This window comes from Felis catus, chromosome C2 (genome assembly GCF_018350175.1).
Source record: "Felis catus isolate Fca126 chromosome C2, F.catus_Fca126_mat1.0, whole genome shotgun sequence".
NCBI classification, from domain to species: domain Eukaryota; kingdom Metazoa; phylum Chordata; class Mammalia; order Carnivora; family Felidae; genus Felis; species Felis catus.
In genome coordinates, this window is record NC_058376.1 from 121,846,864 (window position 1) to 121,873,931 (window position 27,068).

At 43.6% G+C, this 27,068-nt stretch overlaps 1 protein-coding gene across 16 annotated transcripts in view; it reads right to left on the reverse strand.

Moving 5' to 3' along the window:
- The window catches only part of ZBTB38 (zinc finger and BTB domain containing 38), a 171,036-nt gene that overhangs the window by 39,737 nt on the left and 104,231 nt on the right, over nucleotides 1–27,068 (reverse strand). The window contains exon 1 of one of the 16 annotated variants that reach the window (XM_019810631.3): nucleotides 10,630–10,721. The exons of 14 other annotated variants lie outside the window; for them this stretch is intronic. The gene's annotated coding sequence lies outside the window, so the exon portion shown is untranslated. Of the gene's footprint in view, nucleotides 1–4,685; nucleotides 4,710–10,629; nucleotides 10,722–27,068 lie in introns of those variants that run through there. One more of the 16 variants, XM_045037514.1, reaches the window with a different exon arrangement.

Genomic DNA, 27,068 nt, shown 5'->3' on the forward strand with positions numbered 1-27,068 from the left:
GAACTGAACCATGAGATCGTGACCTGAGCTGAAATCAAAAGTTGAATGCTTAACCGACTGAGCCAACCAGGCAAGCGCCCCCAGCCTCTCTAGTGGCAGTGTCTTCCTAGCACTGAAGTACAACATTTAACTCACAGCATTCATTCAGTTGTGGAGAGACCAGATGGCCAAATGAAGGATTTCTTTTTAGCCTTTTCTGAAGCTGTTATAAGTTGTGCCCATTATGTTATTTAGTGTCCTTTATACTTTAGGATCCATTTGATTCATTCTTTGATCTCATCCAGCCACAGGAAAAAGTGCATTAATACTAATAAATGCTTCTATTTCCAAGACAAGGAAGCTTAGAACTAACTTTTATCATCAACTGTTGTAGCCATTGTTAGCTTGGATTTCTGGTGTGACTAGTGTCTCACTTTCTTCATTTAATATTAGTTCTTTTCTACTTGTGTACTGTGCCTTTAATTGTAACCGCCCATGAATCTTTTTTAGAAATGTGAGGGATTAAGTCTATAAATAGAAATGGAATTAAATGAAATGGAACCTACGGCTTCCTCTATGCCCCTGAAGGAGAGGGGCTCACCCCTGAACAGGTGGCAGGAGTCCGTTCTTCATTGGTTACAGATCAATGACATATTTTGCTGATGCTTCTTTTGCCTTCCATGAGTTCTCTGCTCTGGGCCCCTGGAGGATCCACTTTCTCTCCTGCCTCATTTATTCACATCCTGTTTGGCTTTTCTGAAGCCCATACGTTATTTCAATTCTTTATCCAGCCTGACTGGATAGTCTCAGATCTGGCAAAACACATACTATATGATTTTAAAAGGTGGTTTCCCTCTCAGTTTAGTTCCATGCTGACATCTGTTTTGTCCTTCCACCTCAAAACTACTGCTTCTTCCAAAACATTCCAATTCACAGCACTCTTAAACTCCCACTAGGCCCTACCTCCACTTGGGGAATACAGTATTTCACATCAAGCCAATGAACACTCCAGGATGTTAGATGATAAGCACCCCCTCACTTCTGTAGGATTCTCTGATTCTTCTCTTAGGTTGTTCAATTAGGATGGTTAGTAAAAGGCCAAATGTTAACATTTAATAATATCTTTTTTTAACGTTTGTTTTTGAGAGAGAGAGAGTGCGAGCAGGGGAGGGGCAGAGAGACAGGGGGACAGAGGATCCGAAGCAGGCTCTGCACTGACAGCAGAGAGCCTGATGTGAGGCATGAACCATGAGATCATGATCTGAGCCAGTGAGATACACAACCGACTGAGCTACACAGGCGCTCCCACATTTAATAATATCTTAATCATACTCACAGTTAGAATAATGCATCTAATAGAGAGTATCATTATATAGGTCATTAACACACTGTTGTAACTATGGAATATCCACGTACGACACTATTCAAAAGGGGGATGATCTACCACAGTGTGGCAGAAATCCTTTTATAATCAGAGTAACTATGCAGCACTTCAATCTACGTTCTTGGCACACACATAAAAACTTCATTCTTGTGTCACTCTTCCCCAGCACATGTGTTAATGTCTAACATGGCTAGACACAGTACTCAGAGCTGGAAATACTGAGGAATAGGAGACAAGTCTCTTTCCTCAAGGAGCTCAGAGTCTAGGGGGAGAAAGAGAAGTGTCAACTAATAATTGCAATCCATGATGGTAGGCTTTATACTAAAGGTATGTACAAAGTGTTAAAGGATGAAGGGCCCTGGAAAGCTTGGCATCAATCAATCAATAAAACAGGAGTGTGGGGGGCGCCTGGGTGGCGCAGTCGGTTAAGCGTCCGACTTCAGCCAGGTCACGATCTCGTGGTCCGTGAGTTCGAGCCCCGCATCAGGCTCTGGGCTGATGGCTCAGAGCCTGGAGCCTGGTTCCGATTCTGTGTTCCCTCTCTCTCTGCGCCTCCCCCGTTCATGCTCTGTCTCTCTCTGTCCCAAAAATAAATAAACGTTGAAAAAAAAAATAAAAAAAAAAAAAAAAACAGGAGTGTGGGATCAGGGAAATACAAATCAAAACCACACTCAGATATCACCTCACGCCAGTCAGAGTGGCCAAAATGAACAAATCAGGAGACTATAGATGCTGGAGAGGATGTGGAGAAATGGGAACCCTCTTGCACTGTTGGTGGGAATGCAAACTGGTGTAGCCACTCTGGGAAACAGTGTGGAGGTTCCTCAAAAAATTAAAAATAGACCTACCCTATGACCCAGCAATAGCACTGCTAGGAATTTACCCAAGGGATACAGGAGTACTGATGCACAGGGGCACTTGTACCCCAATGTTTATAGCAGCACTCTCAACAATAGCCAAATTATGGAAAGAGCCTAAATGTCCATCAACTGATGAATGGATAAAGAAATTGTGGTTTATATACACAATGGAGTACTATGTGGCAATGAGAAAGAATGAAATATGGCCCTTTGTAGCAACATGGATGGAACTGGAGAGTGCTATGCTAAGTGAAATAAGCCATACAGAGAAAGACAGATACCATATGGTTTCACTCTTATGTGGATCCTGAGAAACTTAACAGAAACCCATGGGGGAGGGGAAGGAAAAAAAAAAAGAGGTTAGAGTGGGAGAGAGCCAAAGCATAAGAGACTCTTAAAAACTGAGAACAAACTGAGGGTTGATGGGGGGTGGGAGGGAGGGGAGGGTGGGTGATGGGTATTGAGGAGGGCACCTTTTGGGATGAGCACTGGGTGTTGTATGGAAATCAATTTGACAATAAACTTCACATATTGAAAAAATAAAATAAAATAAAATAAAAAACAAACAAACAACAAAACAGGAGTGTGGGAAAGGCATTCTAAGCAGAAGGAACACCACAGGCAAAACAAACAAAAAATGATGAAAGGGTATATGCACTCAGAGACTGATGAGTGGGTCTGTGTGAAGGCGGGAGAGCGTGTGCACCTGGTCTGTCCCCAGGATCCCCAGCAGTGCCAGACATGTGGCAGGCCTCAACACCTTTCTGTTGAATGACATGGGCTAGGAAAGGAAGGGTCATAAAGACTCTAAAGTACTCCTCATGGTAAATTTTATATTCTAGGTTAAGAGGGAACCACTGAAAGTCATAATCTATTCCAGATTTGACCTGGAAAAAAAACAAACCCCACTCACTCAGGCTACCATGTGCTGAAACAGAGGGGAGGGGCAAGCTGGCTGCAGGAGACCAGGTGGGTAGGCCATCCATGGTCCAGCTGAGAAGCAGCCCATCCGTCCAGAGTGAGAGGCGGGGGCAAGCAGACAGCCCTACCACCAGCTAAGGAAGGGAGTGGGGGGTGGTATCTGGACTTAGAATAGATTTTCATTCCCTCCACCAACATTTATGGAACAACTGTTAAGTACATGGTATCAGACTAAATGTTATAGGAAGACAAGATTTCATTCCACATTTGAACAGATGTTTCCTGAATACCTACTATATGCTTTGGGACAGTAGTTCCCAAACCTGGCTATGCATCACAGTCACCTGGGAAGCTTTAAAATAGTATAAACTGATAGATTTTCCCCTCCCCTGCTCCCACAGAAATTCTGGTTTAGAACAGCTGGGGAAAGACCCTGGAATCCAATGTATTTTTTAAAAATATTTTTCATGTTTATTTATTTTTGAGAGAGACAGAGAGAGAGAGGGAGGCAGAAGTACGGAGAGAGGGAGACACAGAATCCGAAGTAGGCTCCAGGCTCTGAGCTGTCAGCACAGAGCCCGATGCAGGGCTCAAACCCATGAACTGTAGGATCAGGGCCGGAGCCGAAGTTGGGCACCCAACTGACTGAACCACCCAGGCACCTCTGTATGTTTTGTATTTGTACTGATTTAGTGAATAAGGAAAACATTAATATGATACCAAATTCAAAAGACACAACACATAAACTTGATGAGTCTCTTTCCCACCTTGTCTCAGAGACTCTTCAAGTAGTTTTCATCAACCAGCTAGAACCAGGCCCAGTGGGCTGACACTAAAACCCTGTGCCATAAAATATATACAAATTCTGCCTTCAAAGCTTTGTGGTGTAGCGAGGGGTATAAGATGTGCTTATGAAACGCTGCATAACAAAGACACACAAATGTGTGGAATCACACAAGCTGGCAGGTTGGAAGAAGGCAGTGGCATTCTGGGGAGGAGCTTGGGAATGGGGGTGAGGGAAGGCACAGCCCTGGAGGAGAAAGTGCCATGTAGTGGATCTTGAGGGTAGAATTTAGTTCTGCAGATCTAAACAAAGGGAAGGGAACCTCACTCAGAAAGAGGCACAGAGTTTCATGCCCTCAAAAAGCTTATAATCCAAGAGTCAGTGTAACAGTTCAAAGAATCTAAATCTGCAAATGCAAATTGAAAAAGCAGTGAAAGTTGTTGAAGGTGGACCTTAAAGTCTTTAAGACTTTAGAACCCTCTAGAACCTCCTTTTTGATTTTACCTCCCACCTAAACCACTTCCCACCACAGTCACGGGGTCATCTCAGATGGTGCCAAAGCTAAAAGCCATATCCTACGTGTTCAAAGGGCAATAAAGAAATCAGTTCAAAGTCTGTAGACCCACAGACCCACAGTAGGCCACAGGCAAATCTGGCCCCCACAGGTTTTCCTGACCAATCTGGTTTTTGGAACCACGTTTTTGAAAAACTGGGCTGACGATGAAAAGAGTAAGATTTAACATAAAAACCAATATACCTTTTTTGAACAACAGGAAGAGTGGGCAAAACGGTTGTTGTCCGCCTGGCAAGAAGGACTGGGTGCCTCCTAGCTGTGTCCCCTCATCACAGCCACCTGCACTCACACACTGCCTGCCCGTGCTCTTACCGCCAAGTGACTTCTCTCTGTAACCTGACCAGCCTGGCCCCATTAGCTGGTTTCCTTTGTTGTGACTGATAAGAACATAAAGGGAAATAACATTAGACCCACAGATCTTATCATACATACTTACTTTAAAGATCCCCCCAAAATTAAAATTCAGACTTATAAATGAGTTTTTGTGTGTTTGGGGTGGAGGGGGTAGTCATCCTCGGCAAAAACAGTATTCTTTGACCTAAAAAAGTTAACTGACCTCCTGTACTATATTTCTTTATAGAGAGTAACTTAACACTGAAGCCTTAGGAATTCCTGCCAATGGAAAGCCCACAAAAGACCTCAGAAAAAGAAATGTAGGATGGAAAGAAGATGAGATTTAATTTACATGTAACTTTTTAAAATGTTTTCTAAACAGCAAGCTTCATGCAATACATTCACTTCTCTCAGTAGTATTACTGAGATGGGATAGACAAGCATGAAAAAGGCTAACAATAAATGTTATACATGCAAAAATTTTGGTGGGCCTACCTACTTTTTTTTTTTTAATTAAATTAAATTAAATTTTACATACTTTTTAAATATTTATTTTTGAGAGAGAGAGAGAGAGAGCAACCGGGGTAGGGACAGTGAGGGAGACACAGAATCCGAAGCAGGCTCCAGGCTCTGAGCTGTCAGCACGGAGCCAGATGCGGGGCTCAAACTCATGAACCACAAGATCATGACCTGAGCCAAAGTTGGATGCTTAACTGACTGAGCCACCCAGGCGCCCCTAATTTTTTATTTTAGAGAGACAGCGCCCAAGAGTGGGGGAGAGGGGCAGAGGGAAAGAGAGTGAGAATCTTAAGTAGGCTCTGTGCTTAGCCCACAGTCTGATGTGGGGCTTGATCCCACAACCCTGGGATCATGACCTGAGCTGAAATCAAGAGTCGACGTTCAACTGACTGAACTGCCCAGGCCCCACATAAACTAATTTGTAATTAGATAATTAAGTGACTTTATAAATATATGAGCATATGCTATATAAAATACTTACACAGTCATATTTATCTATAAAAACACACATATAGATATCTATATGTATATATACAACATAAGTATGTGATATACACATATATCTATATGTGTACGTACATATATACGTGGACATTTGAAAGACAAAAGGGGTGCAGCTAATAACTATGCTAGAGAAACAGGTATACATTGGGACTGCACTTGAGGAAATAAGGATGAATATTCATCCTTTATTTATTTATACGTATATTCATATATATACATGTGTATATATATGTATGTATATGTCTACATATAAAAATAAAACATAAACCTCTACGTAAACATAAAATTCTGTATTATAGTACAAGTACATATGTGTATGTTTACAGAAAGTATGATAAACATACTTTATAATTATACTTTATATAAATGCCATGGGGAAATTCTAGTTCATTCACATATTTAGAATCTTCTGATCCTTTCGTCTCCTGCCATATTTCAACCTTATCTAATACATACACATACATATAATGCAAAGATGGACACTTAAATAAGATACTTTTGAAGATTAAATTACCACTTCTTCACCAGCTTTTTATTTATTTATTTATTCATTTATTTATTTATTTATTTATTTTTAATTGTTTTTTTTTTTTTAACATTTATTTATTTTTGAGACAGAGAGAGACAGAGCATGAATGGGGTAGGGTCAGAGAGAGAGGGAGACACAGAATCTGAAACAGGCTCCAGACTCTGAGCTGTCAGCACAGAGCCTGACGCGGGGCTCGAACTCACGGACAGAGAGATCATGACCTGAGCCAAAGTCGGCCGCTCAACCTACTGAGCCACCCAGGCGCCCACTTCACCAGCTTTTAGAATGAACTATATTTAAAACAATAAAATAAATCTATGCTCATGGTAAAATATTCAAACAGTGCAGAAGTGTATTAAAGTACAAAGCAGGAGGCCTGTTCTCTGTCCTAGCCTCCCCTCCCTCACATCGATGCACCTACGGCACCCACGGCATGCATCCTCCCTAGATGGATACCTTTTTTCTAACTTTGGAAGATCTGTACACTACATCTGTATAAAAGCTCTAGGAGAAAAATTATTTCCTCTTGAGTTTCTTCTACCCTAGCCTCTAGCTCCTCTGCCTGGCAATTCCTTAAACTTACACATCTCAGGTGACAGCCCACCTGGACACCCTTCGTCCTCTGGAACGCCTAGATTCTGGCTCCCACCTTTATGAAACGTGAAGTGTTATGCATTTGTTCATGTTTCTATCCTTCCCTATTTGCTCCTCGAGTGCAAGGTCAATCTAACTCATCTTTGTTCTCGCGACACCTGTAGGGTACAGTACGTTGTCGACGATGGTGACAATAAGCAAGAGGAGCTGGCTCTTCAGACCCTGAGCAGCAAACAGCTTAAATTACACCCTGTATTTAGAAAAGTTCCTGATTTAAAGCTTTCAAAATTAGAACCAAATGAACCCAAATTCTACTCTGTAGACAGCAAAAGTAACTAGGAAAATAAAGATTAATTCCTGTCCATTTTCTTCTTAGTTTCCTCCTAATGTAGCAGTTGGCTCCAAGTGTTTCATGGACCTGGAGTCTCCCAAGACCCTTTCAGCAGGTTCATGAGGTCAAAACTATTTTCATAATAACATAAAGATGTCATCTGCCTCCCTCCCCCTCCCCCAGCCATGCTAATATGTGCATTAATGGTACAAAAGCAATGATGGGCAAAAGAGCCAAAAGTGTAGCAAGCATCAAGCCAGTAACACCCAGATAAGAAAGTAAAAGTTATTAATTTTATTAAATCTTGGCCATTGAATATACATTTTTTTTTACTATTTTGTGTGATAAAATGGGAGGTACACACAAAACACTTCCAGTGCACTGAAAAACCAATGTCTGCCTTGAGCAGAGTTGTGAGCTGAACTAGCCAACTTTTTTTCATGGAACACCATTTTTACATTAAAAAACGACTGACAGACAAACTATGGTTATTCAGATGTGGATATCTGGGCAAACATTTTCTTGAAAATGAACTAAGCGGGACTGTCACTTCAAGGAAGTAGCCATTTTGTTCCCAGTAATAAAATTTGACTTTCAGATGAAAACTGCAATTCTGGAAAATTTGGTATTTAACACAAACTTTGGCATTCACCGCCATGAGCTCTACATTTCTCAATACATAATGATTTTTCTACAGAGGTTGGTGGTGATGTTAATGAATGTGACTTTTGTATATCGTGCAATGAGTTTGGAAGACAGGCATAGCTCAGTGAACTAACATTTGCCAAATATTGTAACAAAAAACCACGCACATACAGGCAAAAAGGTGTAAGATCAGTAGATTTAACTGTGACAACATATGGAAAGTCATTGCTTTGGTTCAAGTTCCATGTCACAGCTAACCTTTAAAAACACCAACTACCTGTCACGTTTTGGTGTATTATCAAGGAATATCCACAATTAAATGAAAAGCTATTAGAAAACATCTCCCACTTCCAACGACCTATTTGTATGAGGCTAGATTTTCTTCACATACTTCAACTACAACATACTTGCCATTGAATTCAGAAGCAGATATGAAAATCTGACTGCCTTTCTATCAAGCTAAACATATGTTTGCAAAAATGTAAGATAATTCCACTCTCATTACATTTTTTTGCCTTAGAAAAATTTATTTTTTAAAATGTTATTAAAAATGTTATTTAATCATGACTGTTTATCACAGCTATTTTTCATGAATCGTGATTATTATTTTTTAAATGTTTGTTTATTTTGAGAGAGAGACAGAGACAGCATGAGCAGGGGAGGGACAGAGAGAGGGGTGAGTGACAATTCTGAGCCCTGATGCTGGCCTCAGTCCCATGACTGTGAGATCATGACCTGAACTGAAATCAAGAGCTGGATGCTTGACTGAGCCACCCAGGTGTCCTGAGTTAATTGTTGTTGTTGTTGTTGTTTTTAATCTCCTTTTAAATATTGAATATGGCAAATATTGATAGATATTTAACTCAGATAAACAAAAGCTCTTTGGGTCTTCAATGATTTCTAAGAGTGTAAGGAGGTCTTAGGACCAAAACATTTGAGAAATCCTACTCTAACCTATAAGAAGATGTTCAAAATGATTAAGTTCTCTAAAAATTATTTTACTCAATAAGAGAAATCAGATATAGGCTTAAAAGAACGAGAGACAAAGTGAATGAGAATGTGGTAAAATACAAGCAGAAATCCCCAGGAAAAGGAGATCGAGGGATACAGAAACACAGACTGACATACCCACAGTCACAGAGACACACATTCTATAGCTGTCATGAATTTCCCAAGCTTGAAGTCATTACTAAAACCTCTGGAGTCTGAGCACGGCTGAAAAACCAGGGGGCCAAACAGGCTTCCACACTATAGGTGCTCAGGTGACAACTGTTCCTTGATTTGCAGGACTGTGGCCCATCTTATGTTTGCACAATCTAGCACTGCTCGCATTCTTGCCTTCCAAATCTCAAAGGTTAGCCTGCTCACAGAATTTTGTGTGCCCATAACAATTCTAACCATTCATCTATTGAATTAGCCCCCACCCAATTAGATTCTGGAGACTGCTTTTAGGCACTGGTTCACTCATTCTACAACTGAACTTTAAAAAAGGGGAAGAGTACCTGGGTGGCTCAGTTGGCTGAGTGTCTGACTTTGGCTCAGGTCATGCCCCATATTGGGCTGTCTGCTGTCAGCACAGAGCCCACTTTGGATCCTCTGTCCCCTCTCTCTCTCTCTGTCCCTCCCTTGCTCACACTTTCTCTCTCAAAAATACACATTAACAATTTTTTTTAAAAAGGGAAACAATCCTTAGCAATGATCTGACCAACTAATACTATTTCCAGTTGATTATATTTTTAAATGTCTTTTTATGTTGAGAGAGAGACAGAGTGCATGCACAAGTGAGGACAAGTGGGGGAGAAGCAGAGAGAGAGGGAAACAGAATCTGAAGCAGGCTCCAGGCTGTGAGATGTCAGCACGGAGCCAGACACGGGGCTCAAACCCACGAACTGTGAGAGCATGACCTGAGCTGAAATCAGATGCTTGACTGACTGAGCCATCCAGGCGCCCCTCCAGCTTAATTAAATCTTCCCTCCTCAATTAGTCAAGGCAACTTTACTGAAATATGCAGAAATCAAAAAACATAAAATGAGAGTTTCCATATAGATTTTAACTCTCATGGTACAGGGGCGCCTGGGTGGCGCAGTCGGTTAAGCGTCCAACTTCAGCCAGGTCACGATCTCGCGGTCCGTGAGTTTGAGCCCGGCGTCGGGCTCTGGGCTGATGGCTCAGAGCCCAGAGCCTGTTTCCGATTCTGTGTCTCCCTCTCTCTCTGCCTCTCCCCCGTTCATGCTCTGTCTCTCTCTGTCCCAAAAATAAATAAACGTTGAAAAAAAAAATTTAACTCTCATGGTACAAAAAAATCTTGGAAAACCTCTTCATTAATCAATAACATACCTATTATTAGCACTTTACAGGGCTTGTTAATAAAATTTGGTGTACTTTTATTAGTAAATCTTTAAGACATGACAAAGAGTGAAGCAATGCAACGTCGAGTAAGGCTACTCTCCGGGGCCAGACTGAGGCCTATTTTTCTAAATCTTCTGATCGGAGGAGAAGGCCCAAGGCCCTCCTGCAGCCGCTGGCCACCACCCAATTCCTAACGTACAGAACAACAAAACTGAATCAACAGAGCAACTTTTGCTTCTCTCTACTGCACAGCTCCTTCTATAAAAAGAAACTTAGAAATAAAACCCAACTAAAAAAAGAACACACTGTATTAGGATACTGACCTGGAATTCTGCAAAAGTCAAATGCACAGTCCATTTTGGGGCAGTGAGGGGCCCATATCGAAGTGAAAACTACCGCACGGGTCTGCTAGTCCCTGCAGAGAGTGTTCCGACAAAGGACACAGCTTCAGTGAGTCCGGTCCACCACCCCACACACATCCCTGCAGTACGTTTTCTCACAGTCCTGTTGGGTGACTACGTCACACGCTCACATGACAAGGTGTTAGAAACACACGCATCGGATCTCAAAAACAGATTACAAAACAGAAGCCCTTTATAGAGTTCGGCTATGTCTAGGAAAAGGAAAATCCTCTTGATTTCTCTTCTAAACGCAGTCCAAAAGGGGTAGAGAAGAGCTGCATTTATCAGACTTTAACGCACTTAAACTATCAGATTCAAGAAAGCATGGTGAGGTGAGGAAAGTTGGCTTTTTCAACTGAAATTCAGGCCGTTTGAAAGGCTAACACCAGGAAGCTTCCAGGGTGTATTCAACAGAGAAAGGCTGGCTTGAACAACCTCACCTGAATATATTCTTTTGAAAAGGTAAACATCTGGTCTCTAGACTTGTAGTTGCGTGCATATGGATTGTAAGAACGAGCATTATCAGATTCATGAATGATGCAATGTGCTCAGTTAAATATTTCAAGTTGCTTGTTTGGAAAGATGAAAGGGGGAAAAGGTCCTTGGCTTCTTTTTTCCTTTTTGAAACACAACAGTATTTCAGGGTAGTCCATGTACCTTGGGTTCCTCTCAGGATCATGCATGCCCAGATATCTGCTTGCTTAGAGAGTGTACCTCTAAGCCCTCCGGTGCTGTGTTTGTTCCTGATCTCAAACAAATTCCACTGACCCTCAGCGTCCCTAATGCAGGAGGCATTTTAAATATGAATGCTGCAGGAACCAAGTTACCAAAAAGACCAGAACAGGGTTCCTGTCCTCTGGGACTTCTCATTTCCAGGTGAGCTTATCATAAAGAATTGGTCTCAAAAAACCAAATACCAATATTTTGGAAGCCTGAAGGGCCAACTGATTTAATGGCCCTATTCCTCTCAGGTGACTGCTTCCTCTTGGGAAGGACACAAGGAAGAACTGTCAGAAATTTTTGGCTACTGAACAACAATGACCCTCCAGCTGGTCACAAGAACTAAGATGGACTGAACACTAACTGCTGCTTTGGTGTTAAACCATCTAAACCCAGCTCCCCTGGCACCCTCCCTCTCCACCCCCTGCTCCCTCTGTCCCCCAGGTTTCTCAGGACTACTGAATGACAAAGAATCCCAGTTTACACTGGTTCTTTCTGGAGGAGCCAGAAACTGGGCAGGAAGGAGCGAGTACACAACACACACACACACAGCATGAAGAGCAGCACTCGGCACACGGTGGGGTTGGTTCAGTGAGTGTGGGCTGGAATCAGCTTGAGAACTGACCATGTCCTGCTCAGCTGGTGGTTTGGAGAGGACTGCTTATGCAGTCCATGCTTCACACAGTACACGGGATGGTCTTTCATAAACACAAATGAGATCAAGTCCACCCCTGCTTAAAACCCTTTGGCAGTGTTCTCCAGACATGAGCACAAAATCCAGAAGCTTCACTGTGGCCTGCAAGGCCCGGTATCGTCCACAGGTCCCGGCTGCTCTCTCCAGACCTGCCTGCTCCCCTCCATCCCACTCTCTGTGCTCACTACATAGGCCTCCTTTTGCTTACTCCACCTGCCAGGTCTCTTCCAGCCCCGAGGGCCTTTAAACACACTGATCCCAGTCCTGCCCAGGGCTGGCTCACTCTCGTGCTTCAGGCCCAGCTCAAGTGTCATCCGGGGGGATCACCCAAGTCTCTGTCTGATTCTGCTTTCACTTGCCCTCATAATGCCCGGTTTTCCTTCATACCACCTACCTCATCCTGCAATTATCACATGTGTTTGCCTGCTTGTGCATTGTCTGCTCTGCCCACCAGAAGGTAAGCTCCGGGACAGAAAGGACCTTGTGAGTCCTGTTCACTTCTATGTCTACAGGATGCAGCACATGGTAGGTGCTCAGGAAACATCTGCTGAATGACTACATGAAATGGCTAGGCATAAAAAACATGAACGAGGCTCCCCTTGATTGAGAGAGCAACCTGCCCCCCTCCCCTGCATTCCCGATGCCCTGTACCCTGCTCTGCTTTTATTTTTTCCACAGTACTCATGACATTCCAACATACTACGCAATTTACCCCTTCACTTCTTACTGTCCATCTGCCTGCTAGAACTGAAGTGCCACAAGGGCAGTAAACTTTGATATTCTACACTGATGTAAGCACCTAGAAAAGTGCCTGACACACAGTAGGCCCTCAGTAAATACTCACTTACTGAATAAACAATCCACACTGTAAATAGATACATGTTTCTAAATCAGCATTAGATATGGGTAGGTACCATAAATACTGCCAAATACAATGCCCATCTGTTTGAATTTCCCTAATCAATTTAGAATAAAACTGCTTTTATCTGATGTATTTCAGGTTGTGAAGCACTTCACATACTAATTCTTTTTTTTTTTTTCACATTTTATTTATTTTTGAGGAGGGTGGGAGGGGCAGAGAGAGAGAGGGAGATACAGAATCCGAAGCAGCTCCAGGCTCTGAGCTGTCAGTACAGAGCCTGATGCAGGGCCCAAACCCACAAGCCAAGAGATCATGACCTGAGCTGAAGTCAGACACTTAACTGATTGAGCCACTCAGGCACCCCAAATATTAATTCTTTTAATCCCCTTCAGCATCCCGGGCAGTGGGAAAGTAAAGTGGAGATATTACTATATACTCACAGGGTTAAGTGAATTAACAAACAGAGTTTGTGCTCAGTATATGGAAGCTGATATTATCGTGCCCACGGTATCGAGTGGAAACTGAGCCCAGATCAGTACCGTGCTTACAGAAGAGCTGTCACTTCTGATGGCAGCATGGTGCTCAGTCCCCCATGCTCTACTGCCACCTCACATGCGTGTGCACACACAGCAGGAGTGAAGACAGAGCAGCACAAAACTGCCCTGCACCGAGTCCAAACAGCAGGCGTACTGTATGGGATCACTACTGTGGAAGCCCATAGCAGGAAGAGACCCAGGCCAAGATTCAAGAGCTAGAACCCCTGGGGGCAGCCAGCCTAGACCACACACCAGGAAGTAACTAAGAGGGGCACCTGGGTGGCTCAGTCGGTTAAGCATCCGACTCCTGGTTTGGGCTCAGGTCTTGATCTCACATTTTGTGAGTTTGAGCTCCATATTAGGCTCTGCATGGACAGTGTGGAGCCTGCTTGAGATTCTCTCCTTCTCTCTCTGCCTCTCCTGTGCACTCTTTCTTTCAAAATAAATAAACTTAAAAAAAAAAAGTAACAAAGAAATGCTGCCTGTCATGAAGCAGAATGTGTCAAGAGTGGTAGCCAAGAAGGGCAGCTGAGGATTGGAGTTAAGGCAAGCAGACCCCCTGCCATGGGCAGCAGTCACCAGGCCAACCTGAGCATTGCTACACGTAATGGGCCCCGGCCTGGGACTCTGCATGCTGACCGGGCAAACAGTGGTGCTGCAGTAGGCATTCTCTAGGTGCCACCTGAACACGTAACACAGTCAGTCATGGTGCCTGCCCCACAGCCCAGAATTTGCTAAACACTCAACACCACGTTGGCCATTAAGTGTGGCCAACTTAAAATCTTAGTATTAAAAGAAGTTGCTTTCTAAAAGTCTATTCAGTCCAATTCAGTCCAAGGACTCAGAAGACAAAGACCAAGGATTTGCACAGCCAGGATTTGTTACTCTGAAGTGTATGTATGTAGAAGGAAAATGAATTTTCATTTGCTTCCCCTCCCCAATGAGTATTTAGATTTACCCGCTCATTAGAGGACTGGGCATGATGCAGTCTCAGGGATCATGAAGCTCATGTTAGAGACCTATCAGTCAGGGTACAGCATGAGAGCAATGAGTATGAAGCGTCAGGGGAGCACTAGCAAAAGAGAATCTCCAGGGGAGGGTCACTTTGGGTGTGAGCTTTCCCCATGACAGACGGAAGAGTCCCTCCACAAACACAGAACTGAGAGGTGGTCAGTGAGGCTCATTGAAACCCTAAATCCAAGTTCCAGTATCTTTTTTTTTAATTTTTAATGTTTACTTATTTTTTAGAGACAGAGTATGAGTGGGGGAGGGGCAGAGAGACAGGGAGACAGAATCCGAAGCAGGCTCCAGGCTCCGAGCTGTCAGCACAGAGCCCAATGCGGGGGTGGAACCCACAAACCATGAGATCATGACCTGGGCCGAAGTCGGATGCTTAACTCACTGAGCACCCCAGGTTCCCCCAAATTCCAATATCTTTACCAAGAATTATAAAGTCCTCTGCGACTTAACCACATTTCCTGCCACTCTAACGTGCATCAGCCTTCTTTCTGTTCATTCAATATGCCTAGGAACTTGTCACTTCAGGGTCTTGCTTCTGCATCCTAGAACACCCTTCCAGCCCAGGCAGTAGTCCTCTTTTATCTCTATCCAACAATCCTTTCCCCCTCTATTAGGTTCATCTGTTATCTATTCTCAGCATACTTTTCTTTCATAGCACTCGTTACGACTGTAATTAAACATTGACAAATGTGTGCCTTTACCACAAAAGTATAAATTCTATGAGAGCTAAGACTGTCTACCAGTATCCTTAGCTCCCGGCACTGTACTTGGCACAGAACAGGTGCTAACAAACCTTTACTGAATGAATGCAAAAACAAAAAGCACCCAAACATTAAGCTTTCTAAAGCCAACTATACCGGGCACTGTTACCAAGCTTTCTGGATCCAGCATTAGGTCAACAGAAACTGCCCTGCCATTTGTCACCTATGCTAAAAGGGGTGAGTATGTTTGTTGAACATAAAAAAAGCCAAGAAGGCTGTTTTGACATGGTATAAGGAAACACACACACACACACACACACACACACACCCCAGATCAACACTGCTAGCCTAAACCTGAGCCGGATAAGACAAGCCAGGGCCATCTATCTATTGCCCACAAAGTTGTCACTGCCCAAACAAGTTAAAACACTGAAATGCAACTTCAAAACACTGAGAAATGGCTTACTATTACTGCTTTGGCTCAAAAAAAGGGAGAAGAGCAACCCTTTATGCCCTGATATGCTTTGTTCTGTTATAGACAACAGGCCCAAAATGGAATTCCTTATGCTAAGCTAAGCCCCATGTCACCAAACTGAAACTTAACTTAGTTTTACCTCTTCCAGAAATGGAATCTTAAACCAGTCAATCACGAATCAACTTTTATCAGCATTAAGTACCCTGCTAATAAGGCCCTGCCGTCCGCTATATGGAGAGTAACCTTGCAATAACCAATCTGCCTCTTTGCCTAGTGTAACTTCCGTATTCTGCTCCCATCTGCCTATAAAATCTCTTGCCTTGCATAGCGCTTTGGCGCTCCTTTTTTTTATCTGCTAGATTGGATGCTGCTCAATTCACAAATTATGGAATAAAGTCAATAAAATCTTTAAAATTTACTCAGATGAATTTTGTTCTTAAATAGTTTAAACTCCAGGGATTTGGCTTTTGTCTCTTGAGTGCTTAGGCTAAGCTGGAAACAAACTTTTAAAATAACTTAAAAAAAATACTAAAACTTCAAAGTGGTTAACATGTGGGTGTAGTATAAAAAAGTTACTGAGCTATGTTGTGCACATGCACTGGCCCATGACTTCTAACTATGCTGTTGTCCCCTGCTCTTTCGAGAGCCCCTCTGGGCAGCCTTCCTCAGGACCGGTGTAGTGTCACATTGACATCCCACCACAAGTGCATCAACGTCCCCAACGAGACCTGCTCATCTGACAGGAGGAAATTCACCTCCTATGCCAGCCACATGCTGTGCCCTCAGCACCTGACGGGCACATCCATGTGCCCAGTACCGTTCTACACACTGTGTACACACCATCCCGATTAAGTTCACAGCAACCTGATTTTGCAAATGAGAAAACTGAGGATTCTGAGAGGCTGTGTCACTTGACTGGGGTCATTTCACTAGTGAGCGGCACAGCTGGGATTCAGACTCAGCAGTAGAACTAAAAGACTAGACTCTCCATTTCAGGCTCAGAAGCACCAAGAAATAAAGAATAAGTTCTTGGTACCAAAGGCTCCTAGGCTCATGACCGCAGCCTACTTACCCGTGTGTGAGTGCCTGGCAAACTTTCAACTGGACTTGAGCAGGGCTGCCAAATGCAGGGGGACAGGCCATGCCCTGTGATATGCTGTCAAGAAGGGGAGGCTGAGAGCCAGCTCACGCTCTGCTTGGCCAGGCAGGTACACCGGGGAGGGCTGCATCCTCCTGCCATACAGACGGGGCTGTTTCTTTAAAATGCATAAAGATACCATATGGACCACCAGGTGGCTCTGGGGTGAACATTTTGGGGAAATTCAGAATTTTCCATAACATTCTATTTTTAATTTGTGTTCCTAAAAAAAAAAAAAGTAAACTTCAAAGTAATATATGGCACTCATAAATATTATTATTATTTTTTAAAATATTTTATTTTTATGGGGCACCTGGGTGACTCAGTCGGTTAAGCGTCCAACTCTCCATCTCAGCTCAGGTGTTGATCTCAGGATCATGAGTTCAAGCCCTGTGTTGGGCTCCACGCTGGGCATGAGGCCTACTTAAAAAAAGATTTTATTTTTAAGTAACCTCTACATCCAATGTGGGTCTCGAACTTACAACCCCGAGATCAAGAGTTGCATGCTCTACCAACTGACCCAGTCAGGTGCCCCACAATTGTTATTTTTTTGATCCACTTCTATTTCAAGGTAATATTTATCAAATGCTTACCACTCACCAGTAACTGAGTGCAACACAGGGGCTACCATAAGAAGTGGGTATTGAAAGGGTGAGTGAGGAGATCAGAGCTCCTGAACCAGGAGAACTGAGAGACCCCAAAGCCCTGTATCAATCCATTCATGAAACAAGGCTCTCCCTAAGGATAATTCAGGATGAGGGAGATCACGTCCAATCTGGGATAGTGGCAGAGAGCTTGAACTTTGGTGGCAGGTGGACCTGGCTCCGTCACATTCTGGCTGCGACCTTGGGCACGCTTCTTAAGCTCTTTGAGCCTCAGCCTCTTCATCTGCAAAATGGAGCTAAAAATAGAATCTATCAGGGCGCCTGGGTGGCCCAGTCGGTTAAGTGTCCGACTTCGGCTCAGGTCATGATCTCACAGTTCATGGGTTCAAGCCCTGCGTCAGGCTCTGTGCTGACAGCTCAGGGCCTGGAGCCTGCTTTGGACTCTGTGTCTCCCTCTCTCTGTGGCCCTCCTTGGCTCATGCTCTGTCTCTCCTTCAAAAATAAACATTAAAAAAATTTTTTTTAAATAGAATCTATCAGGGTTAACATGAGGATTAAATGATAATACCTAGAAAGTGCTTTGTGTAGTGTCTGGAACAAAATCAAGCTTGCTAACCATGAGCTATTATTAATATTACTATTACCAATTAATAATTAGTTGCAAATGTCAGTAGGAACAAATATTGCAAGCCTTGGCCCCAGGCCCCAAATATAAGGAATGTGAAATTCCTCAATGGCAGGGACATATGTTCTATTTCACTGTGTGCCCAGAGGTCCCCATCACCCCGCACAGTACTTAATACCCCAGAAGGGCTCATCAACTAATCATTCTTCCCTGATGCAGACAGCAGTTACATCTGAGCCTTAGCTCAGATGTGGGCATTTAGTTACAAGTACCATCTTAAATTCTTTTCTTTCTTTAGTTGCATCTTTTGTTAGCATTCTTCTCAGCACGTGGAAAAAAGGTATTACAAATTTAAATTTAAAAAATCATTCAAGTTAGCTATTTATTGGCAATTCTGGTAAAAAGCTTAATAGGAAGGAGACCAGAATGTTTAATGTTTAAGACAAATACCTAAATCACTTACAAATTTCCATGATGTGTCCTTGTCCCCTTAAGTCAGATCACTCGAATTGCACTCTACAAGGCAAAGTTAGGGTGTTGTCTGTCAGCTTACTCGGTGATGAGGCTGCTCTGGAGAGCAACATTCTTTCACCTCTATTCTGCTGCTCCACCTCTACCTGTAGACAGACTCCTAGCAGACCACGTTTGCTCCTTTCCTCTCATACCATGGGACTTTTGCAAGGCCATGTCCTGGGACCTCCTTCTTACTTTAAACTAGGAACCTAGTAACTTGTCAGTTTGGTATGACTTATTTTAGAGAACATTTTGGTTTTCTGATTTTAGAATTTTTTTAGTTTATGTCTCAGTTTAATGGATTCATTAGATTGTGGTTTGTTCATTAAAAAAATTTTTTTTAATTTGGGTTCAGTCTGGGGTTTAACATGTTTATGTGCTTATTTGGATCTGGTTCAAGCTTCCACTGAAAGAAACCCTGGAGGAAAATTTTTGACAACTGTCAGATGTAGTCAGTAGTCGCAAACTCTCCTTCTCCTGTTCCATTGGGCTGTCTTTTCTCTGTTTGTATAGTTATATCTTTATCCTTACAGGTTAAAGCAGGGTCTCTGCTTATACACTCCAGGGTTTAAATTCCAGTTCTGCCGCTTACTAGCTGTATGAACTTGGACAAGTTAATTAACACCTCCAGACCTGTTTTTTTTTAATCTACAAAATGGATATGATAGGGCAACTTGCACATAAAGTGCATTTCATTCTATTGCTCTTTTCATTCTAATTTTCCATGAAAATTCCAGAAACCAATACCTACAACTCTTTTCTTTAGCCCATCTCATTTTGATAATAACAACCAATTTAATGCTTGCTGCTTGAAAGGTTGGAATCAGGGGTTTCTCTGAAGCTGAAGTGGAAAGATGAATGGCCTAGAGAGTTTCAGGCTTCAAGGGCTTCCAGTGAGCCTGAGCAAAAGACTAGTTCTGACAGGCTGGGCAGTCGGGAGCCAGGCTGACCCCAGAAGAAAAGGAGTTAGCTACAAAACAGTCATGGAAGGTAAATGCAAAAACAAATATTTAGCAAAATAAGGGACTATGTGGGTAATAATAGTAACAGTTCCTGTATCAAAGTCTTGCGAGAATATGTTAATGTAGGTACAGTAATGTAACTGATAGAACCAATGCCCACTTTTAAAGAAAAAGTACATGCATCATGATGTTTATGATAAATAAAATCAATAACTGTGTTAACAAATAGAAAATTAGTGACTCTATTGTTTTTTTTGGGGGGGGGGTTCTATATGCCCATTGACGATATCACCCACCACAACCCTACTGTGAAGAATAAGCAGAGAAGAGGCCAGTGGCTTCTTTGGGTCCACACATTGCTCTTCCCACTGTGGGTAAAGATGCTGAGCAAGAGTGCCCTCAGACTATCATCTTAGCCCCAGATTAGATCATTACTCAGTTTTTTCACACACAGAAATGGCAAAAACATCCACATGGCCAGCTCCACCAGTGTTAGCAGACGGAGGGAAGGCAAAGCATTTTACAACCTGAGTGTTCTGTTCTCTTCACAGCTCCCTTCTGTTCCATCCTCACCTCACTGGGAAGGGGGCCTTTAAGCACAATAAAGAAGTCATGCCCAGAGTGGCAATCAATACCAGCAAGGAAGAGAGGAGGCAGGGCATAGGGTGCTCTGTACCAGAAGGGGTGGGGCCGGATGCAGGATACGGGGAAGGGAGACCGTGGAGGAAAGAGCCTGGGGCTCCCTTCCAAGGAGGTCTCTGTGCTGAGGCGCTTCCTAGTAAACACAACTCCTGGGAAGGTCTGGCTACTGTCACTGAGCCTGCCCACGCTGCTCTTCCAGGTGTCACGGGCTTAATAACAGGGTTATGGTCATAAAAGTAAATTTCCTAAGGCAGTTCCTAGCTCCGAGATTAGACAGCCCCTGTTACAAACATGATCCTTTAGACAGAGTTTTGCCTTGGCAGCAGGCTTTTCCGGGTTGTGTTCTGAGGTTCTTTTACATTTGATGACCACAGCCCATCTCCAGTCCAGAGTGCTGTGTCCACAAGATGGTGCTGAGTCCACACAGAGAAATGCTCAGTGTCCTGGGTAGCTGGTAATTCTGTCCCCTCAGTCTTTCTCTCAATGGGCAGATGAGTATGCATTGCTCCAAAAGAAATAGACATTGAGTGTTTTAGGTAACAAAGAGAGCCGGCTTCTTAATGGAGTTTGCACTCTAACTTGTTCTCAATTTGCCACAAATGGCTTCTAGGGAGTCTTCAGCTAAAGGGTGGGTACCGCCCTGCCCAGTGCAGGAATTTCCTCCTTGGAGGAGCAGTCCTCACCAGGAGCAAAGAAGGGGCCCTCAATGGTGGCCTCTGCCCTACGAGAGCGCTTTGAAGGTTTATTTAGCATGTCCCCCCTTCCTGGGCTAAACATTTCAAATTCCTCTACTAGTCCACTGTGAAGAAGGTTTAATAGACAAAGAGCATTGGATTTGGTCCAATCCTCTCATTTTGGATGCAAGTAAACTGAGGCACGGAAAAGTCTAAGATCTCATGGTGTGACCACAACTGGTTTCTGGACTTCTGATTCCATGTGCTTCATTATATCATACTCAAATGGCAGATGCTGGGACCTGCTTACTAACAGCAGGACCACAGAAAGGACCTGACCTCCCTAAAACCACACAGGGTGTTAGGAGGATTCAGTGAGAGTACCTGAGCACTCAGCAAGGGCAAATAGGGAGCAAATAATTGATTTTATTTAGGATACACACATGCTTCTTTTTTTCTGGCATGAAGTTCTCCTTTCTTCCCTTGTTTTCTTCTTCTTTCTCAGCTTCCAAACTTCCAAGGCTGAGTTTTTTAAACAAAGCTCAAACACACCCATTTATTCTGATTAAATTTAATCATGTTCATTTTGTTCATCATCTCCAGTGTGCTGGGATATTTTAGAATGTAAATTCTAACTTAAAATGGATCTACTGATGTTTTAAAAACATGTTACACAGATTAATCCTCCTGAAATTTACAGGTAAGTTTAGGATGGTGATGTCTGTGACAAAAAAGGCAGGGCTGTTTTCTATGCTCACCTCCAGAGTGGCAGAATGTGGTCATTCTTCTAACCTCTCCCCCCACCGCCCATCATGTTTCAAGACTGGGACTTGGAAAATATTTTTCAACCTATCAGGATAAAACAGATAAAGCCTTGATTTCATTTTTGGTGAGGAAGCAAGCTGAATCTACACTATGAGGAAGTGGCCCTGTGAAGAACATCTCCGTCTGTGTTAATGCGTTAATATGTTTGGAATCAAGACACTGAGACCTCAGGGTAAGTGAGCTCTTGTGCTGAGATCCAGAAAACTTCAGAGCTGCAGAAAAGAAACCTTTTACTTAAAAGAACCAGCTCCCTGGAGTCGATCTGGGATCCCTGGGCTGGTCCTTGGTTACAGGTGAACCAATGTAAAACCCTGACCAGTTACATTCTCTCAGCTCTGTTGTTTCAGTAAGCAGAAGACTCTAATTTTCTAACCACTCTTCCTCATTCCCACATCCTCCCTAACTAGCTCGTGCCATTTGGTTTTCTGGGGCTCACAACCCAGCTTCCTGGTACCCTGCCCCACCAGGAAATCAGACAACCTGCAACTAACTGCCTCGGTGCCCATATTCACTGACCCAGCAGGACACCACCTTCTCCATCCTGACACTTTTCTAAAGGCCAATCTTCTGGACCCAAATGCAGAACAAGGACAAGAACACTCAGCTTTACTCCTGCTTAGCCTTAGGCCATTTACAGATCACTTTCATACGTACCATTTCATTTTCTTTCTCACAATACCAGTCTGGGCTGTGAAATACTATTTCCATTTCAAAGATGAAGACACTGAGGCTCAGAAAAATTAAGCCAAATCCTAACACCACATATCATGTAATTGGCCAGGTTGGGTTTTTGACCCTGATCTTGTGACTGTGGGTCACAAACTCCTTCTAGCATACTTAAAAGGAAGACTGTATTTATGTGATTCCAAATGCTATTAATAAATATGAATCACCATCTCATCTTTTGAGTATTATGTTTAATGGCTGTGTTTTTGTGTGTGTGTGCCAAATTCAGTGTCAAATGTGAATATGCCATTCGAAAGATTATATATCAATAGCCATTTGACCAAAAGATCCAGTTTTTCCCGACCGGCCTACAAACCATTAACACTGCCAACCAGGTGACCATGTCTGCATTCCACTTTGTATTCTCTGCCATCTTGCATTACGTGATGGCACAACACTTTGTTTAATTCGTTCTGTAAAACGGGAATGATACCTGAGATGATTATTGGGTCAGTTAAAGGAAGTAACGACTACAGAGAACCTAGCTAGGAAGTGTTCAATTACTGGTATTACATACTACTACTTCTACTTCTACTAAAACTTCATTACGGTCATTAAAACCAAGTAGACCTTTGTTTTCTTAACAGGTGTCTGAGGAGGTGTAAGGCAGCATGGGCTCAATAATTCAGAGAAGGAGAAACACTATTTCAACCCCTTAGCTTTGTTTAATCCTTTATTTCTTCCCTCATTCAGCAACCACCTGGAGCCCACAGTCTAATGAAGAGACAGGCATGCACACAAACAGCTCCTCCGTGATGATCACACTCGAGTGAGTGTGCCCAGGACTCCAAAGGAGGCAGGCTTAAACAGTTGGGGGAAGGAGAGTCAGGCAAACAGAGGTGGAACGGAGTCCTGAAAGATACAGGGCATTTCTTTGGAATCGAAAAGAGAAAAAGGCATTCTATCTCCAGGCAGAGGTCTGAGCAGAGGCAAGGAGGCATGAGATAAAATGATACATTTGGGGAATGGCAAAGAGGTGGGGAATGGCTGCCACACAGGGTGTGGACAGGGCCTGATGGAGACAGAGAGGGACAGACTGGCAGGGACCCAGGTGTCAAGAGTTCTGAATGTTACCAAGACTTTGGATTTTATCCTCCAGCCTAGCATATTGGAGTCACCCACGGGAACTGGATAAAAAACCAACAAGCAGGCTCCAACTCGAGATTCTGGTTTGTTTGGTCTTGGGTGAATACTGACTACTGAGATTTTTTTAATTTATTTATTTTCAGAGAGACAAAGAGCGAGCGAGTGGGGGGTGGTCAGAGAGAGGGAGAAAATCCCAAGCAGTCTCCATACTGTCAGCGCAGAGCCCACATGGGGCTCAAACTCACGAATTGTGAGATCGTGACCTGAGCCATAATCAAGAGCCAGGTGCTTAAGTGACTGAGCCATCTAGGCGCCTCTCCAGATGATTCTAATGTGCAGCCTGGACAATCGCGAATCATTTAAAAGATTTTAAGTGAGAATCATTTGACAAATTTGCAGGCAGATCATTCTGGAAACCATTTGGTAAGAAGGATATCTGCAGGAGTGTAGAAAGAAGGCAAAGGTCGGGGCGCCTGGGTGGCTCAGTTGGTTGGGCGGCTGACTTCCGCTCAGGTCACGATCTCACAGTTCATGAGTTCGAGCCCCGCGTCGGGCTCTGTGCTGACAGCTAGGAGCCTGGAGCCTGTTTCAGATTCTGTGTCTCCCTCTCTCTGACCCTCCCCTGTTCATGCTCTGTCTCTCTCTGTCTCAAAAATAAATAAACATGAAAAAAAAATTAAAAAAAAAAAAAGAAAGAAGGCAAAGGGAAGGTGGGGAAGAGGAGAGAAAGATCTGAAAGCTATTTGGATGGAAGAATCAACTCACCGGAAATGAGAGGAAAGAGAGAGGGAAGGGTTTACACCCCAAAACCATTGCCTTGATGTGCCACTGGCAGGTAGGGAACCTGATCAAAGAGCTGGTTTGGGAGGAGGATAATAAAGTCTGTGCTCCCTGAGGAGCCTGCGGAATACGCAGGCGATGCTCTCAGTCAACAGGCTTCCAAAACAGACTCTGCTGCTGAAAGCAAGCCGGCCTGAAGACTCAGATGTGCAGTGCACTGGCAGGCATGGAGGAGGTGGTCGCAGACATGAGCAGGGATATTGCCCAAGGAAAGTAAAGTGGATGAACAGAAGGAGCCTGAGGAATACCACTCCTGAGGGGTAATGGATGTATCAGGATCACCTGGAGGCCCTCATCAAAACTTTAGTTTCTTAGTGCCACTCCAGACTGACAGAATCAGAACGGTCAGGGGGTAAAGCCCCAGAGAGTTATTTTTCACAAGTTCCCAGGCATTTCTGAATCAAGACTAGGACTGGACACTGCATCAGTTTCCTAATAATGCTGTTAACAAGTTACCACCAACTCAGTGACTTACAACGACAGAAATTTCTTCTCTCACAGTTCTGGAGGCTGGAGTTTGCACTCAAGGTATCAGCAGGGCCGCGTTCTTTCTGAAGACGCTAGGGGACAATCCTTCCTTGCCTTTCCCAGCTTCTGATGGCTCTAGGCGTTCTCTGGCTTGTGGCTGTGTCACTCTAATCTCTGCCTATGTCTTCACATGGACTTTTCTTTATGGGTTGCTCCTCTGTGTGTTTCTTAGAAGGCCAGTTGTCATTGGATTTAGGGCCCACCCCACAATCCAGAATGAACTCATCTCAACATCCTTAACTAACCTACATCTGCAAAGACCCTGTTTCCAAATAAGGTCGTATGCACAGCATCGGGATACGAACACCTCTTTTGGTGGCCACCATTCAACCTACTACTGACCCCATGGCAAAAACCCATCTGGATAAATGGGAGAGGGGACTGAGATCCAGAACTCCAAGCTAAGTTCCCTGACAGTAGCAGGAAGAAGACGAAGAAAGAGGTAGAGAGAGAACTATTTCAGGGACTAAAATCAGCAGCTACACTTCCAAGTCTTATGCCGCCCAAGGGACCCCGGGCTGCTAAGAGTGCAGCGCACAAGGCCATCTGAAAGTACTATGCAGACTGGAAAAAATCACCACAATCATAAATTAACAAATGCTAGACCATGGTTCCCTCAAAATACAAGTGAAAGCTTTGAAGAGCTGAAAAGACTTTTCATTAATTCACTTTCTAGACTAAATTAATTTGATATGAAGTTAGGCTTCATTATTTCAGATACTGTGGCCACTTTGTCCTCACCACTCTAGTAGCTTTCAGTCCAGACAAGTCACCGAGGCAGCACAGGATTGGTTACTTCTATCATTCCAAATGTTTCCTTAGGAGCAGGCAAAACTCTCAGTCACCAACATTAAAGAAGGTTCAGTTACACTTTCCTTCTCATGCCTCCTGGGGTCCCCGCACCTTTACTGAGACCACATCCCTCCTCATTTTTACACTGATACATGTTCCACCACTAAAGTCCTACACCATAATTGCTTGTGTCGGTTCCCTGACACGCAAAGGTTTTCTGGCCTCTTAACATAGGAATTTCCTTTCTTGGCAACATGGTTTGCCTGGCCAGAAGGTCAGTGGGGCATGGGGCAGGTGGAAAGGAACCACATGCTAGGCTGAGGTTAAAGTCATGGCTCAGGAACACTAGCCTTCAGAATCAGATTCCTGGTGTGGTCAAAACCACCCCATCATACATCCTTACAGTATAATGCAACAGGTACATCCCCCAAGATGTCCCTACCCTCTAAGACTATCCGAAAGCATCTTCTAGCTAGCACACCCACAAGGACCAATCTCTACGTAAGTCTGTCTCTCCTTTACCACAGCATCTAGAGCAGTGTTCCCCAAACATTCATGTGCATGAGTCAGCTGGGCATCTTGTCAAGTGCATTTTCAGACACTGTGGGTCACATGTATGTGGTCCATCTTCATTTATGTCAGGGTGGAGATGGCTGAGGTGTACAATTGGATTTCAGGTTTAAGGAAACTAAGTTCCTTTACCTGCTGGTGAAATTATAATAGTTATAATGGTGATGACAATGATGCCAATGACAGGAAGAGCTAATATTTACTGAGCACTTTCTACATGCTAGGCCCTGTGCTAAGTGCTTTACAGACATTATGATTCACTCTGCACCGAGAGAGCTAAGGAAAACAGGAGTGGTTAAAAGATATTTATAAAAAAGGCAAGGCATTTTAAATTCCAGGATGTGCAGAAGGTCAATCAAGTGTCAACAGAGAGAGGCCAATTCTCACACTGTCCCGGTCTGGGACTAGCTAGGCAGTAGCTAAATGCTTGATATTTCAGAAAGCATCTTTGGGCTAAGCAAGTCAATGCTAGAGACTATTTCATGAAATGCCTGCTGTCCCTCACTGTCACCCCATGGCCTGATGCCAGCCAGGTTAGCCTCTGCAGTCTTGGCTTCATTCAGCCGCCTCGGGAGGAACATGCCTGAACAGGGAGCGGCTGAGTGGCTGCTTTTGGTGGGTTCTTCCTGTTCTATCCTGGGATGGGCACAGTGAGCACTGGGCAGCTTAATCAAGGCTGCTATGTCTGATGCCTCTCAAGATGTCCCCCAGATGTCCTTGGACATACATGTTGTGTTTTGCTGCTGATTCTACTGACAAATAGCTTTGCCAGTATGAGACCAGACACCGTTTATATTCAAAGTGGTTCCCTTATTTGCTGTGACATG